General features: G+C 45.4%; 1 protein-coding gene across 2 annotated transcripts in view; it reads left to right on the plus strand.

Moving 5' to 3' along the window:
• The window catches only part of TIAM1 (TIAM Rac1 associated GEF 1), a 202566-nt gene that overhangs the window by 48813 nt on the left and 136653 nt on the right, over positions 1 to 17100 (plus strand). For both annotated transcript variants that reach the window (XM_044251032.1, XM_044251033.1), the window contains exon 2: positions 9315 to 9491. The gene's annotated coding sequence lies outside the window, so the exon portion shown is untranslated. The remainder of the gene's footprint in view (positions 1 to 9314; positions 9492 to 17100) is intronic.

Below are 17100 nucleotides of genomic sequence, written 5' to 3' on the forward strand. Positions count from 1 at the left end.
GCTAGTGTCTGATACACGGCTGTGTGCGTCCCACACTCATCTCACTGTGATCTGCGCGGCTTGGGGGCCTCGGCCTTGTAGTCGGCGATCTTATTTAAGTGGGAAACCCAATCTCACGGCGAGTCAGGAGCGTGGTGGGTGTCCTGGGGACCTGGAGAGTTCTGGGGGCTGAACTCCAATCTGATTTACATTTTAACTTCATGGCACAGAGCCCGAGGCAGCATTTTATTTTTGTGTTACTGATGCTGTTTGATCCATTTATTATTAGAGCCATTGGCTGAGTCCATAGAAGGCGTACTTGAGATAATGGTTTAAACTTTTGGCCTCTCACGGGTCATCAGAGGTTGTGTGTGTGTGTGGGGGGGGGGGGTATGTTTAAAGTTCTTTGATTATACAGTGGAATTGGCCCATATCTGTGTCTCCATAAATCCTTCCTGATCTAGGCTTTTTGGCAGGGTCTCTACCTTCTCCCTCCCTCCTTCCCTCCTTCCCACCGACTTCCTTCCCCCTTCCCTCTTCCTTCCTTCCTTCCGGTGCGGTGCTCCTGTGTTCCAGCCCTGTTGCTCTGTGTCTGCACGGAAGGGACACCATATTTCTAGTATGATCACTGTGCATTCCCACCTCTCAAAGGCAAAACTTCGGAGTCGGGTGCTCTGTTTGACCTCATGGTGGAAGGTGTTACTGTCAACCTTCTTGGTCAGTTACCAAACTAGAAACTTCAGAAGCATCTCTCCCTTTTTTTTCCTGCGCTCCCCATTTTTGATGGATAAGTGTGTGGCCACTGAGTCCCGGTGACTTCAGCCCGCCATCCTCCTCACCTCAAGGCTCTCGCTGTCCGGGTTTAAGCCACCTTATCTCCAGCCAGCCACTGGCTGATTGACCCTTTGCCACAAGCCTCCGCCTTCTCTTCCGTGCTAGCCAGGGTGGGCTGGGGACAAGTGTTGGATTGCGTACCTCTGCTGATAAGATCGCATCACAGACTCCAGGACACAGAAGGTCTGATTCCTTTGTGCAGTGTCCCCCGCCAAAGCCCATCTGTTAAGCCTTATCACCTCCAGCTCCCTTCTGTGCATCTGCGTCTGTGCAACACTGGACTGATGCTTTTAGCGAACAGCCCTTTGCTCTTTTTCTGGAAAGTTCTGCCCCCCACCCCCCCTTCCCCCCCCCCCACACTCCCTCCTGTCCCTGTTTATTTCCTCCCATCCTCACAAGCTAAACCAAATCCTATTAGCCCATCAGGACCAGGCTCAAATGACAGCTGCTTCTGGCCAAATTAGCCTGTTTCTTCTTATCATTCACTATTAATGAATTATTAATTATCATTCATCAATTAATTATCATTCACTATTAACAAGACCAGGTGAGCCTTTTGACAGCTGAGTGGAGAGGTGACCATTGTTTACTCAGATTTGGTGCATCATAAGGAGAATGGTCTCTTCCCATATCCTGGGCATACGGTAGGTGCTCAATAAATATTGGTTGAGTTAGCGGTTAGTCGCAGTCAGCAAAATTGTGTAGGCTCTTCTACAGACCGTTCACAAGGAGTTTTTAGATAGCCATAAGCGTAACTATTTAAGATCTACTTTTATATGCTCTATTTCATAAGATGCTGTCTGTTGTGAGGCACACCGCTGTTTTGTGTACCTCTAAGAAAGAAAATGGCGCCTGTGAAACCACACCGCACCATAGCGACCGTAAGGCACAGTGAATTTCAGAGATGTTCAAAGTGACAAATGTGTTTTTCTTAGAATTTTAGAATTTCTTAGAATCAGTGAAATAAGGAACTGTGTTTTATCTGCCGGAGCTTGTGTAGTCTTAGTTTTATAACTGCCAGAGAGTTGGAGGTGATGTGCAGATAAAAAATTGAGGTCATTTTAAATGTGGTTTTTTTTTAAACTTTAAAACGAGAGAGTAGAAGAGCATTTCGCGCTGAGGAGCCTGGGACTACCTTGAGATGCAAGCCATGTGGAACCTTGTCCTGTCAGTCTTGTCTCATGAATGAGCCCTAGTTTCTTCCTTTTTATTTTTATTTACTTATTTTTAAAAAAAAGATTTTATTTACCTATTCAGTTGGAAGATCAAGTAGGGAGGGGTAGGGGGAGAGGGAAGGAGGGAAAGAAGCAGGCTCCCATTGAATGTGGAGCCCTTCGTGGGGCTCGATCCCAGGACCCTGAGATCATGACCTGAACTGAAACCAAGGGTCAGACACTCAACCAACTGAGCCACCTAGGGGTGGCTAGGGGCCCCCGGCTTCTTCCTTTTTAGAAGATGGAGACTTACAGGTAAAGAATCAACCCCATTTTGAAAACCCTTAGGAGGAATGCCTTTAAAAATTTGTCACAAATCATCTTCTTTGACATTGAAGTGGAAGATTCTTTGCTGCGCTGAAATGTTTTCCTTAGCCTTACCTGTTAACCACCTAAACACGTATCAGGATCAGTATTCCTGATGTCCCCTTCCCAGTGGCATTGCACAGGGCCCGTTAAGTGTCCCTTTTTCCGTAAGGCAGCTGTGTTTCTTGCCATCATACTCACTCATTGAGTTTTGGTCACTAAGTTACATTGTTAATCTAATACGCACGCGTATACATTCTTAATATTTTTAGTTTCTCTTCCTTCCTCTCCGTCTTTAGTATCTGGTTTACTGAAACCTCTTTAGCCATTTCCTCTGGGAGGATTTTGCCGTCTCAGGCATGCCTTCCGCCAACACAGATGCCACCAGCAGCAGGAATAGCTACCAGCTGGGGACACAATTCTTTCTGATGGGCCCTTTAGGCTCGAGCGTGAGGGACCAGCAGTGCGGATTTGGGGTTTCCCGGCCTGGTAACCTCTCCACAGGGGCTTTTGTGGTATTTTCTCTCCCCTCTGTGTCGAAGGCAGTCCTGGGCCCTGTTGCTGGCAGCCGTAGTTGCTGCCGCACGCTGCTGGGGTGCGTGGCCTCACCCCAGGGAGCTCTTCCCCGACTCACAGAGTGGCCCTCCCATGCAGTGTGGGGGAGGTGGCTCAGGTCACGGAACTGCTGTGCCTGGATGGTGGCAAATGGGACCAAATCGCCAGGGCGACCACATCTTGCTCCGCTTCCTGATGAAGAAGGAGGACCCCTTGACAGCTCGATTACAGTTCGGGCCGAAAGACTTCCCTCCGGGCTGCTCAGTGAGAGAATAGAGGAAGGGAGAGGCCAGGTTTTAGGGGTTGGAGATCAGCAGGGGAATGGCAGGTTACCCTTTCACAACGCTGGGTCACCTGGGAGGGCCTGGAGAAGGTGGTAGAGTTAGCCAGCAGCGGTTGAGTCTGAAAAGTCCCTACTCTTAGAATGCCCTTCTGGTCAACTCTGCCCTTCAGAATGGAGGACCACCCTTCAGTCAGTCTCCTGGTTATAAACAGCAGGTGTGGAAAGCCAGAAAGAACTAGAACCAAAGTCCCCCTCTGGAGCTGTAGTCTTTGACAGTGAAAGAGGAGCTGCCCTAACCCACACCCCTTGTCCCAGTAGTTTTGGGATCTGGGGCTTCTTCCTGTCCCTGGGGAGGCTTCTATACAGCTGTGTGGGAACAGGAGGCAGGTCTGCCCAGGGAGAGGGACCTGGATGGCAGGACTTTGGAAAAGACGTTGTTGGAAATCTAACTAAGGCAATTGATGTGTTTTGGAGAAGATAATTCTGGGGAGCAGTTTAAGGATTGTACACTCTGGTGGGTCTCACAGGGGCTGTGGAAGCACTTTGAACAGAGTACTGTCCTCTCACAGGCACCTAGTTCCCTCACTGGAACATTCAGCATGGCGGAATGCTGAAGGACAGATTTCAGCATTAGCCGTTAACTGTGGTCTGCTCCTCTTCTATGATCCTTGGGAATCAGATGTCTCATTCTCTCTTGTAGTGACATGGGTGTGCTTTTTTGACATGACTCAAACTTGAAGTTGAGAATTTTGGGATCTGGGAGCCTGGAGCTGAGTGAGCTCTCACAGCACATGGTCACTCCTCTTGGAATGTTGGGTGGAATTCTCAAGTGTTTGGTAGCTTTGCCATTTCTTAGTGGGAATGATACTACTTAGATTTTTGAGAAATCATGTGGTTCTCGTGGTCAGTCCTGAAGAAGCTGTTAAATCCACTTTGGTCAGTTGGGCCTCATTTGGGCCCTTGTTGAGCCAGTCCGTGGGGGCGTTTGGGAGATTGGATGGCCAGCTGTGGACACAGCCCTCTGGGACCGGCAGTCTCCAGACTTTCTTGGACGAAGCTGGGAGGGAGCTCCGTAGCGAGTGATGCAATGTTGGAGTTGGATGCATTGGCCGTTGCCAGTGTCCAACCATAGCTGCAAGACAATAAACACCAAGAACCGAGGGAAACTTAGAAGAGTATTTTGGCCTCAAGCCACTGACACCCTGCCAGACAGATAGTAAGCATTCCATAAATGGTAGATCGCACTGAGTTGGGGTAGAACGTGTTACTTCACTTTGAAACACACTGACTTTACTCCTATGAAATATGGTAATGTCTGTCCCTGCTGAACCTGTTGGTTAAGTATTGCCAAAGATTCACTGTTCTAAAATTGAAGTTATTATTTTAGTAGAGCTTTCTTGACTTATAGCTGGCTTGAAAATACTGGTTCTATGAACATGTTTCCTCAGTTACCTTGGGATACACTTGGATGTACTAGGAAATAGCATTGCTCAAAACTAGTGTGGTGTTGGGATATGGGAACTTTCAGGGATTTTGTTCAACTGATAAGGGTATCTGTTTTTACCTGTCGCAAAAACACCATTGGGCCAAAGCCACGTCATCCATGCTCTAGGGAGTAGGACTTTGGAGCCCCTGTCATCACCCATCCATCTGTGCTAAAAATCTTGCTCCTGTCTTGAGTCCTCACATGGTTCTCCTGGGAGGGAAGGTGTGGCACATCTTCACTGGGGTAGAGTGGACAAGCTCTCTCCTGGTGGATCCCTCACCTCACGCCATATGAGGGTGGCCATCCTGTCACATGACCCAACCCTGCGTTTCCAACCCCTCAGGACTCTGGAGAGCAAACAGGGATTAAGGACAGTTTCCTGGAGGGTTATGCAGCCTCTCTACTCTTAAGCAGTATTCTACTTCTTCAGAACTTCTGCTACCGAGTTGTGGTTTTCTTTTTTAATCATTCCTCAAGAAGACACATCGCTGTGAAGTGTGTCACTGAGCCCATGTGGAAGGAGATGGCCCAGAGCATTGCTTATCATCACAGTGACCTCGGAGAACCACTGTGGAGATTTCTGTCTGGTCTTGGTACCAAAAACATTCATCCTTCTTCTGACCATTTGATTAGGAATTGTGAATTTTACAACCGCCATGTTTTCTCAGTTTGAGTTGGCTGTTGTAAAGCTTACTATAATAGAACTGGTTGCATAGCTTGATAGGGTATACTGGTTACCCGTATTCCCTCTATCCTTTGGGTTTCTTTTGGGTTTGGGGGGCGTTAGTAATTTCTTCTATTTTAGATTATGTGTCTTTTTTTTTTTTAAGATTTTATTTATTTTAGAGCGGAGGAGTGTGCACGCATGAGCGGGGGAGGGGCAGAGGGAGAGGGAGGGAGCATGGAGCCTGACGTGGGGCTTAATCTCATGACCCTGAGATTACGACGTGAGCCAAAACCAAGAGTCGGACACTCAAGTGGCTGAGCTACCCAGGCGCCCCTAGATTGTATATATTTGAAAGTCCCTCACTACTGAGTCCTTTGTTGAATAAATAGTTAAAAAAAATATGTAAAAAAGATGACCAGTGGGGCGCCTGGGTGGCTCAGTGGGTTAAAGCCTCTGCCTTCGGCTCAGGTCATGATCCCAGGGTCCTGGGATAGAGCCCCATATCGGGCTCTCTGCTCAGTGGGGAGCCTGCTTCCTCCTCTCTCTCTGCCTGCCTCTCTGCCTACTTGTGATCTCTGCCTGGCAAATAAATAAATAAAATCTTTAAAAAAAAAAAAAAAAGATGACCAGTGAATTTTCTTTAATTTTTGAATCATGTAAAATTTTTCAGTGCCCTGGACCGATCATCCATCCATCCATCCATCCATCCAATACAGATTTTTAGACTTAAGTATGAATACTGAAAACTAAATTTTTTTGGTGCTTATTACTTTTAAAGTAAACATTCAGGATTCTGACTTGTTCAGGGTTTTGGTCCAAGACCTCTACAGCCTCCTTCCCTCTGCTACTCATTTTTAAGGTTCATGGTGAGGGGAAACTTCCAGATTCTCATTATTTGACTAACTGTGGAACAGTTTTGGGCAGTGAAGTCATAATGAACAGAGTTAGGAGTTAACATACGTAGGCAGCATTCTATAGTTTGTGTAATGGTTCGTGTTGATTCTCTGTCTTTTAACAATCTTTTTAGGTAGGTAAGTAAGGTTGATAATCTTACGTCCTCATTTTTCCTGTTGATTGTACTTGCCCAGGGTCATATAAGTATGATAGCTTGGTGCATGAGCCTGGGTATTTGGAGGGCATGTACAGTGTCCCTTTTTCTATATGCTTTGGTCTCTGGAACTTGCAAGGACTTAAAAATGACAGGATGTTCCTTACGAGTGTTTTTTGAAGGTGAAAAAGAAAGTTCTGGTCTGGGAGACTTTTTAGGAAAAGCTATAGGTCCACTGTCATGGACACAGTATTTCTGACATCTGTCATATTGTCAGCTCACCTCAGACTGGAAGGTTGGGGCCGTGGAACCCCTCCACCTTGTCCATTTTGGCAAGTATAAGAAGCCAGAGATGAGTTTTGGTAATTCCTTCCCCCACTTCCAGCCCTCACATTTCCCTGTGAAAGCTGCTTGACACCTGACCCAGAGATGGACTGTAGGAGTTGACGGTGAATCAGAATGAGACTGGAAAACACGGTACAGTCAGCGTTCATGCCCCATGAGTGTAACATAAGCAGGCCGCTGCTGTTGCCGGATTGCATCACAGTGGTGTTGTGTGCCGTGACGAGTTGGCTAGATCCCATCTTCCAGCTGTGTCAGTCAACTCCCTTGTTGCCCCGTAACAAATTTAAGGTGACTCGTGTCATCCCGCTTATCACACGGACCCACCTTCATTGAGTTAGGCACCCTGTTTGCAGGAAGTCCCAGTAACAGTGGCCTCCTATGGTGTACTTCTTACAATTTACAAATGCCAAGTAATGGTGGAATCGTAGCTAACGTTTTTGCAAAGTGATGTCATGGTAGGCGCTAAGCTAGTCATGTAACACAGATGGTCTTTAGTGCTCATGATAACCCAGTGGTTTAGGAGCTATTCTGTTGCAGAGGGGTGATACGGAGAGTTTGCCCCCAGATCACCCAAGTGAGTGGTGAGGCCAAGATTTGACCTCATGCAAGTATTAAGACTGAGGCTCCAACCCCCAGCCATGAACTTGGTGCATAGCTGCCTTCTATTGAACCTGAATTCTTTGCAGTTCTTGAAGAAAACTCAGAGTCTGCTAATTGTTCTCAGGGGCCATGGTGGAGTCAACCACTCTGGGCAAAACGAGTACTGCTTGGCATGTTGGCTTGGCTTGGCTGCAGATTGCAAAAATCCATGAGGCTCTTCATTCATCCACGTCACAGGTCAATTCCACTGCTGGGGTCACAGGGAGCATTTTTTTTTCCCCACCCATATCAAACAAAAATTCTACCAACTCAATTTTGTTTTCCTGCAGTGTTTTATTTAAAAAAAAAAAAAAAAGCCCTGTAACTCTCATCCTCTTCCCCATATCGTTCTTCTGCTCAGGAATTAGAAGGCTGTAGATGGAGAAAAATTATAGTTCTGGAAGGTAGAATACGTTCTTCTTTTAAAGTATAAGAAAATGCATTATCAGCTTCTGGGGAGCAGGTGGAAGGGCAGCTGCCCGCGGGCCCCCATTTGCCAGCAAGAATCCAGCCTTGCAAATTATTGGCAGCTGGCACCGTAATGAGTCCATTTCAATATAAATGGGCTGTTGCTTATTAATTTCTGCCAGTTCCTAGGCAATTCAGGAACTGCTTTGAAAATTTGAAAATTCGCAGAGAACAGCTTCAGGAGGATGCCTAGGAAAAGAGAGAGAACAAGCTAGCAATGGGGGAATTATGGAAAGGGCACGTATTGTAGGGTAATAATGGGGTATGGCTGAGAACGCGGGCTCCCTTCCTTGCAAAGCGTGAGTCACCCACTTCAGGTTAAATAGTACGTTTTCTGAGATAAGGAAGAATCGCAACTTCTCTGATTGTTCTGTTCTCTGTGGATGTGTGCATTTATTTATTGACTGCTTCTGTGGGGCTGCCTTCCACAAAGTAGGCAGTTTTCTCTGGGTTCCTGTTCAAAGTGTTGGGCACCCCGGGCTCACACCTTGCTGGAACCAGCAGCAGTGGGTGGTGGCAGTGGGCAGCCCCACAGAGGGATGTCCGGGAGGAGGGCGATAAGGTGCAGTACCCCCTCCCTATGGGACCCCCAGACTGTCTTTCTTCCTTAGTATTTGCAGTTTCATCTCAGAATGCAGGCTTCCCCCCCCCTTTTAAAAAAATACCATTTTTAATATTATTTTGCAGGTAGAGAGAGAGAGAGAGAGGGAAGCAGGCTCCCTGCCGAGCAGAGAGCCTGACACGGGACTCGATCCCAGGACCCTGAGATCATGACCTGAGCCAAAGGCAGCGGCTTAACCCACTGAGCCACCCAGTTGCCCATGATATCATTTTTTTTAATCATTTTTTTTTTTTTTTAAACATTGCTTGTTCCTGCAGCCGTCCTTGTCCATGTATCTTCTGTGCTAAAAAGCAGTTTAGGTATTTCACTAAGTTCTTTTCTGTGCATATTTTTCACGACTTGCCTCTGAATTTGATGTCTGGCCAGCGGAGAACGTGTATGCGATGAACTCTGTGTGTTTTGCGTTTTTTTTGTTGTTGTTGTTTTGTTTTGTTTCACCGTTTTTTGACATTTTCTTCAACTTTCGTCATAAATGAGGCTGTTTGGATAATAACCAAGACTCCCTTGTTTCCTTTTATTGATTATCTCTGTTCGTTGAGACCTTTTGAAGATGAAGAGGGAGCCATGGGAATATTTCCACAGGAGCCCGTTTCTGTTAGCTGCTACTTTTCTCCATAGAAATAGGGGGAAATGATCATTTGGTCTGTAGGACTGGTTCTTACCGTCAGTAGGGCTATGCTTGTATTTATGTAGGGATCTGATTATGTCTGCACTCTCTACCTGGAGCTGAAGATTGTGCTGTTAGATTTGGGGCTTGGTATCACACACAGAATGGATGTCAGAGAATTAAGGAGAAAGGGCTCCCTGGAAAAGGCCCGTGTTCTGTGTTCTGGCTGACCCCTTCCTTTCTCTTTTCCGTCCTTTGCAGGTTTTCGGCACATCCTTAGACACTCACAGGAGACGATGATGGCCTCCCCGAGGGGCAGGTGCTGACCCTTTCCGAGTCCCTGCTGCTGTTCATCCTGACGCCATTTCCCATCTCCATATCTAAATGCCACAGTGCTCTTGGGGCAAGTTGGGCTGGGAACCACTGTTGCCTTGTAAGGTAGGTTTGTTATGAGTCGTTTTGAGCCCATATACATCCGCATGAATCAGTGGAAACGCTTCCAAAGTGGTGGGACTGATACGTTTTAGTGTAATTGGAATTGCCGGGTTGCATGTAGCTCGTGGGAAAAAGAATTTGGAACCACTTCTTTGGATTAGCATTACACCCAGCTAAGAATTCAAAAGCATTAGCATTCAAACTTAAAAAAAAGAAAAGAAAAGAAAAGAAGAAGCCGGTACCTATGAGATCTTTTCTCTCCCCTGTGAATTGCCCTCAGGGTCTTTTAAATTTATCCCTGAGCTTCGCCATCTTTTTATTGGATTATTTTGAAAAAGACTAACCTAGCTGCAAATCTGAACTTCAAAACAATGATATATTTTGTTTCTGGTTTGGGTGATCTCTAAAAAGCAAAATAAATACAGTCAAAATAATAATCTTTCTAAATCAAAGATCATCTTTTATTTGTTGCAAAACTTTCCTGTTTAGTCTCTTGTGTTAGGGGTGTTTGCGTGTGACTTGGCAAAACACTTCTCATGGGTTTGTAAAGATTTAGCAAAAACTTTCAGAACTTTGTCTCAGTTTAATCTTAGCTACCCCCCCCACCCCCTACCCCACCCCTGTCTTCAAGCTCAGCCTCCAGTAGAGAAAAAACAGGCTTGAAACCAAGACCTCCCACTAGAAGCTAATTTTAAATTTGCAATCTGTTGTCTTGTGATTTTCGCTTCAAATTTAACTTTGAAATAAATACATTTCATCCTTTCTCCTGCAAATTTGGAGGTCTGTTTTCAAGTCATAGAAGGGCGATCATTATGTTTATTTTAATAAGTTTTTAAATACCTCAGGGGAGTGAAAAATCACATTATTAATAATTATAATTTCTGTGCATCATTAAATGCCTTATTCTTGGATTTTGCAAGGTCCTCACCAGTGACTGAGGAACCTTGCTTTGGGAGTTCACTTTTGTCTTGAATGTGATATGAATTGGGTCATTTGGGGCCCACTAATGAGCTCTGATGTTTTATGTATTTGAAGAGCCCTTGTTTTAAGGGAGTCTGCATGGGGAACACTCCCGCTGAGGAGATCTATGTATTTAGGTGACCGAGACAGGGGTTGGGTACGGCAGGGTCCCTGCCACTAGGCCATTATAATAAGGTGGGAAGGGGGTCCATACGAAGCAAGACAAGTGTGTCACTGTGCAAATAACCACGCAGCAGACGCCATGTAAGGAGGTCAAGCAAAGTGCTGTTGAGAAAGCATGATTAAATCCAAGCTAGATAGTATTTTCTTTACCTTAGGTAATTTTTCCCAGCCATCTGTTACGAGTTTGGGTTTGGTGTCGTTTGTTGTAGCTGTCAGCCCAGTGCCCACATCCTCACTCTCTTCAATTATCCAAAAAACCCAGGGACTTAAAGCATGTTAACATGTTTTATTTATTTGCCTTTCCTTAAAATCAATTACAGTTCAGTGCAGAAACTTTAGAAAATACCCCCCCGCCGCCAAAAGTGTAAGTTTTGAAAAATTGAAATTACCCACAATCACTCTATCCAGAATGATTGCTTTTAAAATTATTATACAGGTCTAGCGCGTGTGTGTGCACGTGTGTGTGTGTGTGTGTGTGAGAGAGAGAGAGAGAGAGAGAGAGAGAGAGAAAGTGAACATATTATTAATATTCTTAAAATTGAGAGAGAGAAAGTGAACATATTATTAATATTCTTAAAATTTTAACCTGCTCAAAACCATTTTCTTGGTTGTGCACCTCAAATAGAAGTGTTGTTTTTTATTTTTTTGTTTTTTGAGATTTTATTTATTTGTCAGAGAGAGAGCGAGCACAAGCAGGGGACCGGCAGGCAGAGCAGGCAGGGGGAGAAGCAGGCTCCGCGGTGAGCAAGGAGCCTGATGTGGGACTCGATCCCAGGACCCCGAGATCATGACAGCCAAAGGCAGATGCTTAACCACTGAGCCACCGAGCCATCCCTCAAATAGAAGTTTTTACTTCTGAGAGGAAGAAGAGTTTTGCTCCACTGATGTTTGGTCCTACAGTAGAATGATCTTTTTTGATTATCTACTTCTGAACAGGGCAAGCCTTAGCAGGCTGACCCACAAGGCTGGGCTTGGATCACAAAGAATGGGAAGACTAGGGAAAGCGTGTGTCACTCTGGTCTCTGTTTGGGGACAGCTTGAACTGCTGGTCTCATCTAGGAAATCCGACTTCCGGACCATAAAAAATATTCTAGGCTCCTTAGTTCTCAAGGTGATGAGGTTATTTCTAGTTCCTTTGTATCTTCTTCTTTCTGTTGCTGTTTTCCCTCTGAACAGTCTGAAGTTACAAGAGTATTTTTGTTTGTTCCTCTCTGCCCAGAGACCTTGGCCATGGGGTGGCTTTCTATGAACTAGAAAGTTTTCTCATGTAATACAGAGAAAATGTAACAGTGTGATGAGAGACACCATTTGCATGATTTGTGTTGGGTCGTCCAGGTCTTGCCTTTCTTTTTTCTTTGTGTTCTGTTTCTCTACTCCTGTATAATCACTGATGTTCATAATGCTTTTATATAGACATTGTGAACAGTTAAGCTTTTCATTTATTTCAAGAGTGCTTACCTTTACTTGGGGAGCATAGTTAGAGTAGTGGCTTCATTTTATTTTATTTTTTGGAGAGGGAATTTCTAAAGAAAAACATTTTACTTATTATTTTTTTTAGAGAGAGTGCACTTGTGTGTAACAGGAAAGGGGCAGAGGTAGAGAGAAGAGAGAGAGACTCTTAAGCAGGCTCCATGTCCAGTGCAGAACTGGATACAGGGTCTTTCTCATGACCTTGAGACCATGACCTGAGCCAAAATCAAGAGTCAGATGCTTAACCAGCTGAGCCACCTGGGGAACCCAGAGAAAAAAAATTTTAATATTGAAGAATTTTTTTTTCCCACTTCATTGATGAATTTGGATGTGCTTTGTGTACATTTCCTAGCATGTGAGTCCCAGAATATATTGGTCTGCAGTTTCAATCATGTGATTCAATCATTTAGAAGTCTTTGCTACTCTAACATCTGGGTCACTTTAGGATCGACGTCTATGGATTGCCTTTTCCCTGGAGAGCTGGTTAGAATTTCTGGGTTCTTTGGAACACATTGTGGACATTTTAAGTGTCATATTGGGAGACTTGAGTTCCTGTTAAAATCATCTGGAAAACGATGGTTTTCTTTTTTTGCTGTTTTAGCAGGCAGTTGACCCAGCCAGGTCCCACACATAGGCCACTTGCGTGGCAGTCTGGGAGGTTGGCAGTGGTTTTATGTAGTAACTCAGCTCCCAGGGCCTTTACCGTCTTGCTTGGGTCGGTCTGAGGCTGGGCATCTGAGGCGGGTGAGCCCGGGACTTGTATGGATTCGTACACAGCGCTGGTAGATTGGCTTCTCCAGCTCTCTTTGCTCGGAGACCCCCCCTCATTCCTTGGTTGGCAGGGGCCACTCTTCTTGGTTCTTTGGCCGGAACAACGGGTGCATCTTGGGAATTTTTGCTCACCTGTGTCAGAGGTGTACTTCCACATAAGACTGGGAGAGAGGAACCGGGAAAATCAGTCTTGCATGAGCAGCTTCTTCCGGTTTTTTTTTTTTTTTTAAAGATTTTTTATTTATTTATTTGAGAGAGAGAGACAGTGAGAGAGAGCATGAGCGAGGAGAAGGTCAGAGAGCGAAGCAGACTTCCCATGGAGCTGGGAGCCCGATGTGGGACTCGATCCCGGGACTCCAGGATCACGCCCTGAGCCAAAGGCAGTCGTCCAACCAACTGAGCCACCCAGGCGTCCCGCTTCTTCCGGTTTTGACTTCCCCACACAGCATGCTTGTGCTTGAACTTTGGAATCTTTGGACAATTGCTATTTTCTTCGGCCCCAAGTTCTTCAGTCTTTTCTCAGTCAGAGAAAAGTCAGTCCTGGTGCCGAGTTCCATTTCGTTCATTGCTTTATGGAGACAGAAGCGCCGCCCCGGTTAATCAGCTCTACCTCTTTGTTTCACTTCCCTTTGGACCACTTGTCTGTGCTTACTTTGTGTTTCCGGGTAAGAGATGCTAAGTGATGCTCAATGCATGCGTATTTTTTTTTTAAAGATTTATTTATGTATTAGAGGGTGAATACGGGGAGGGGCAGAGGAAGAAGGGGAGAGAGAATCTCCCAACAGACTCCCACACCCAGCACAGAGCCTGATGCGGGACTCGATCCCACGACCCGGAGATCATGACCTGAGCTGAAATCAAGAGTTGGATACTAAGCCAACTGAGCCACCCAGGTGTCCCGATAGCACGCTTATTTTTTATTGCCTGATTTGTTGAGACTCTATTAGAATGTTTTAAACTATATTAGAATGTTTCAGCTATAAAAGCAGATTTTAAAATGTTTCATTTTGAAGAACTCTCCTTTTTATTTTTTTGAAAGAGAGAGCAAACGTGTGAGTGGAGAGGGGTACAGAGGGAGAGAGAGAGAGAGAGTCTTAAGCAGGCTCTGTGCCCAGCAAGGAACTCAACGTGGGCTCAGTCTCACCACCCTGAGATCACGGCCTGATTCAGAATCAAGAGTTGGACACTGAACTGCCTGAGCCACCCAGGCGGCCTGAAAAATTCTCACTTTTAAAGAGAAATTCTGTTTAACCAGACTCTTTCAGGTATTTAACGCTTTGCTTTTTAAATTTTGAAATAATTAGAGATTCACAAGACATTGTACAGATGATGTACAACCTAATGGCTGTTCTTATTGATCAGTTTCCTTCAGATACTTTTTCACTTACTCACTGTGTATTTAACTTGGTGGATTTCAAGGAATATACTTGGATTACCTGAAAAGTTTAACTCATTGCTTTAAGAGAAAGGTCATGGTGGTAGAAAAAGCCACACTGCCTCTAGTGTCCTTGAGTTCTGGCCCCAAGACTCTAGATTTTCTGACCCCACACCACTGTGAGGTGACCCCCTACTCAGGGTGCCACCATGCCACTATGTCTCCCTTGCCTCCATTTTGTCTGGGTCTCTGAGGCCGAGTACGTCTGCACTGTCCACCTAGACAATGGGGAGGGGTACGCTCTGAACTCTGAATTCTGTAGGGACAGCTCTCAAAAGAGGAGGCAGGGAAGAATTGAGGGCAAGAAGTGAAATGAGGCGAAAGCAAGGCCTTCAATCTTTGGCCAGGTAATTGGGGGTGGGGAGCAGAGTGGAGCAGGGGCGAGTGGTCTGGGATGAGGGACCTTCAGGTGGAAGGGAGCCCAAGTGACAGGCACGTTGATGACCGCTGTGTCCTCGAGACATCTGATGGAAGGGGCTAGCATAGTTAAGTCTGATGTTGTGGTTTTCTCTAGTCCACACTGTGGTATTGTTCCTAATTTGTGTCGTGATCCCATTCTCACCTCCTTTTTATTGTGGTTGTATGAATTTCTGCATTCTAGGTTAAAGTTGAGTTTGTCATTCACTTGCTCAGTGTTCTGCCGCCGAGCACCTTTTACCTTTCAGGTGGTGTTCTAGGCACTGAGGATATAGCAGTAAATGAGACAAGCAGAACTTTTAGCCCTCCTGAAGCTTCTGTTCTGGTGGGGAAGGACAGAGAATAAAAAAGTTAAGTAAGTGAAATATATTTTGTGTTCTGGTTGTAATAAAGGCTAAGGAGGAAAAGAAAAGAAGAGAGGTAAGGATTGAGCTCTGTTGGTGGGGGGGGGGCTGTCATTTTGGATAGAGGTCAGGGAAGGTCACCCTGAGAAGACAGTATTTGAGTCAAAGTCAGAACGAACTGGAATGTGAGTGAGGTAGTGAAGGACGGTTGTAGGCAGAAAGAAGAGCATGGGCAAAGGCCCTGGGGCAGGCTCAGGTAGCCAGAACTTAGACCTTTGAAAAGAAAGTATGAGAAGCCAGATTTGAGGTCTAAATACTGAGGGTTGTTCTTGTGAAAAAATCTTGTCCAATACCTCTTGCCTAATCCCCCTCCCGCTAAGTGCTCCCTGAAAATGCAACTTATTTGGAACCACTATCATGCTACATCAGGAAGTGATAGTTTTAATGAGTTTAAAACTGGAGACAGTTTCCGGCTAGAGGCTGAGTACTCTTATTCTGACGCTCTTCTTTGTAATTTCTTTTTTTTCTTCTTCTTCTTTTTCATTTCTGCCCTGGTTTTTGCATTTCAGTCTGACCTTGATCTCTGTTTTCTCACCTCGCAACAGTGTGATGATCGCGTTGGTGAGGTACTACTGATCACTCACCTTCTGCTTTGTTCCTAAAATGCATGACTGCTGACTATCTCCTGTCTGGAGTCAAACACTTCTAGCCTCGGTAGAGGCTCCTGAGGAACTGAAAGCTGCTTTCTACCCCGAAGTTCCTTCCTGACTCACGGGGACAGACCGGGTGTGGATGTAAATTACGAACTGGGTTTTTTGTTTTCTATAAAGTCAGTGATGGGGTTAAACAGAGACTAGGGAGGTATTCAGATGATGGGAGTAGCTAGCATTTTACCTTTTTGTACAGGCAAAGGATTAGAACTTCCAGTTCGCCCGTGTTCTGGAGGGGCACAACATTCCCGTGGGGAAGAGGTTGTCCCAGAAAGAGGAGATTGTGTCTGTTGACTGCCACGAGCATTTTATTTATTTATTTTTATTTTTTAAAAGATTTTATTTATTTATTTGCCAGACAGAGATCACAAGTAGGCAGAGAGGCAGGCTGAGCAGAGAGCCCGACGTGGGGCTCGATCCCAGGACCCCCGGGATCATGACCTGAGCCAAAGGCAGAGGCTTTAACCCACTGAGCCACCCAGGCGCCCCATCCATGAGCAATTTTAATTTTTCGTGCTTCTGTTCACTTCTGCGTCCCCCCACCAACACCACACGAGCCCTTGTGGTTCTCACCAACCTTTCAGGAAAAGTTTTCAAATTAAGGGCTATTTCAGCAGGTCCCCAGCAACTGATTTTTTTTGACTTGCTTCAGACTTCCTGCCGACTCTGTGTAGGTCACCCCCTGAGAATTTCTCTTGGTAGGATTTAGGAGATTTGGCATTCGTCTCTAAATTCTAGTTCTGAAGATAAAAATGGCTTCTTTCCTACCTTGGCCGGCTGGAAAGGATCCTGCTACTAAAAATGCTATTAATATATCAGGCCCGTCGGAGTGATGCATTAGGTGCTGTAATTCTTGAAGGTTGGGGCCATTTCCTTTAGGAAACCTCTCCTGAGGCTTTTAACTTGATTGCTTTTCTGTTGGCAGAAACGAGCCTCACCAAAAAATGTGTAGTTGGGAATATGCCTGTCAATTTATATTTGCAGGCTTTTGATACGTAGAATAGAGAAGGGTCCTCCTTGTGGGTGTGAGGACACAGTTTAGCTTGTCTTACACGCAGTTCTGCCGCCATCATTCTTTTCCTTCTTTTAAACTTGAACCTGTTGATTTTTTTTTTTTAAGATTTTATTTATTCATTTGACAGACAGAGATCACAAGTAGGCAGAGAGGCAGGCAGAGAGAGGGGGGGAAGTAGGCTCTCCGCTGAGCAGAGAGCCTGATGTGCGACTCGATCCCAGGACCCTGAGATCATGACCCGAGCGGAAGGCAGAGGCTTATCCCACTGAGCCACCCAGGTGCCCCTAAACCTGTTGATTCTTAAAGT

The sequence above is a fragment of the Neovison vison genome, chromosome 6, assembly GCF_020171115.1.
Source record: "Neovison vison isolate M4711 chromosome 6, ASM_NN_V1, whole genome shotgun sequence".
NCBI lineage: Eukaryota > Metazoa > Chordata > Mammalia > Carnivora > Mustelidae > Neogale > Neogale vison.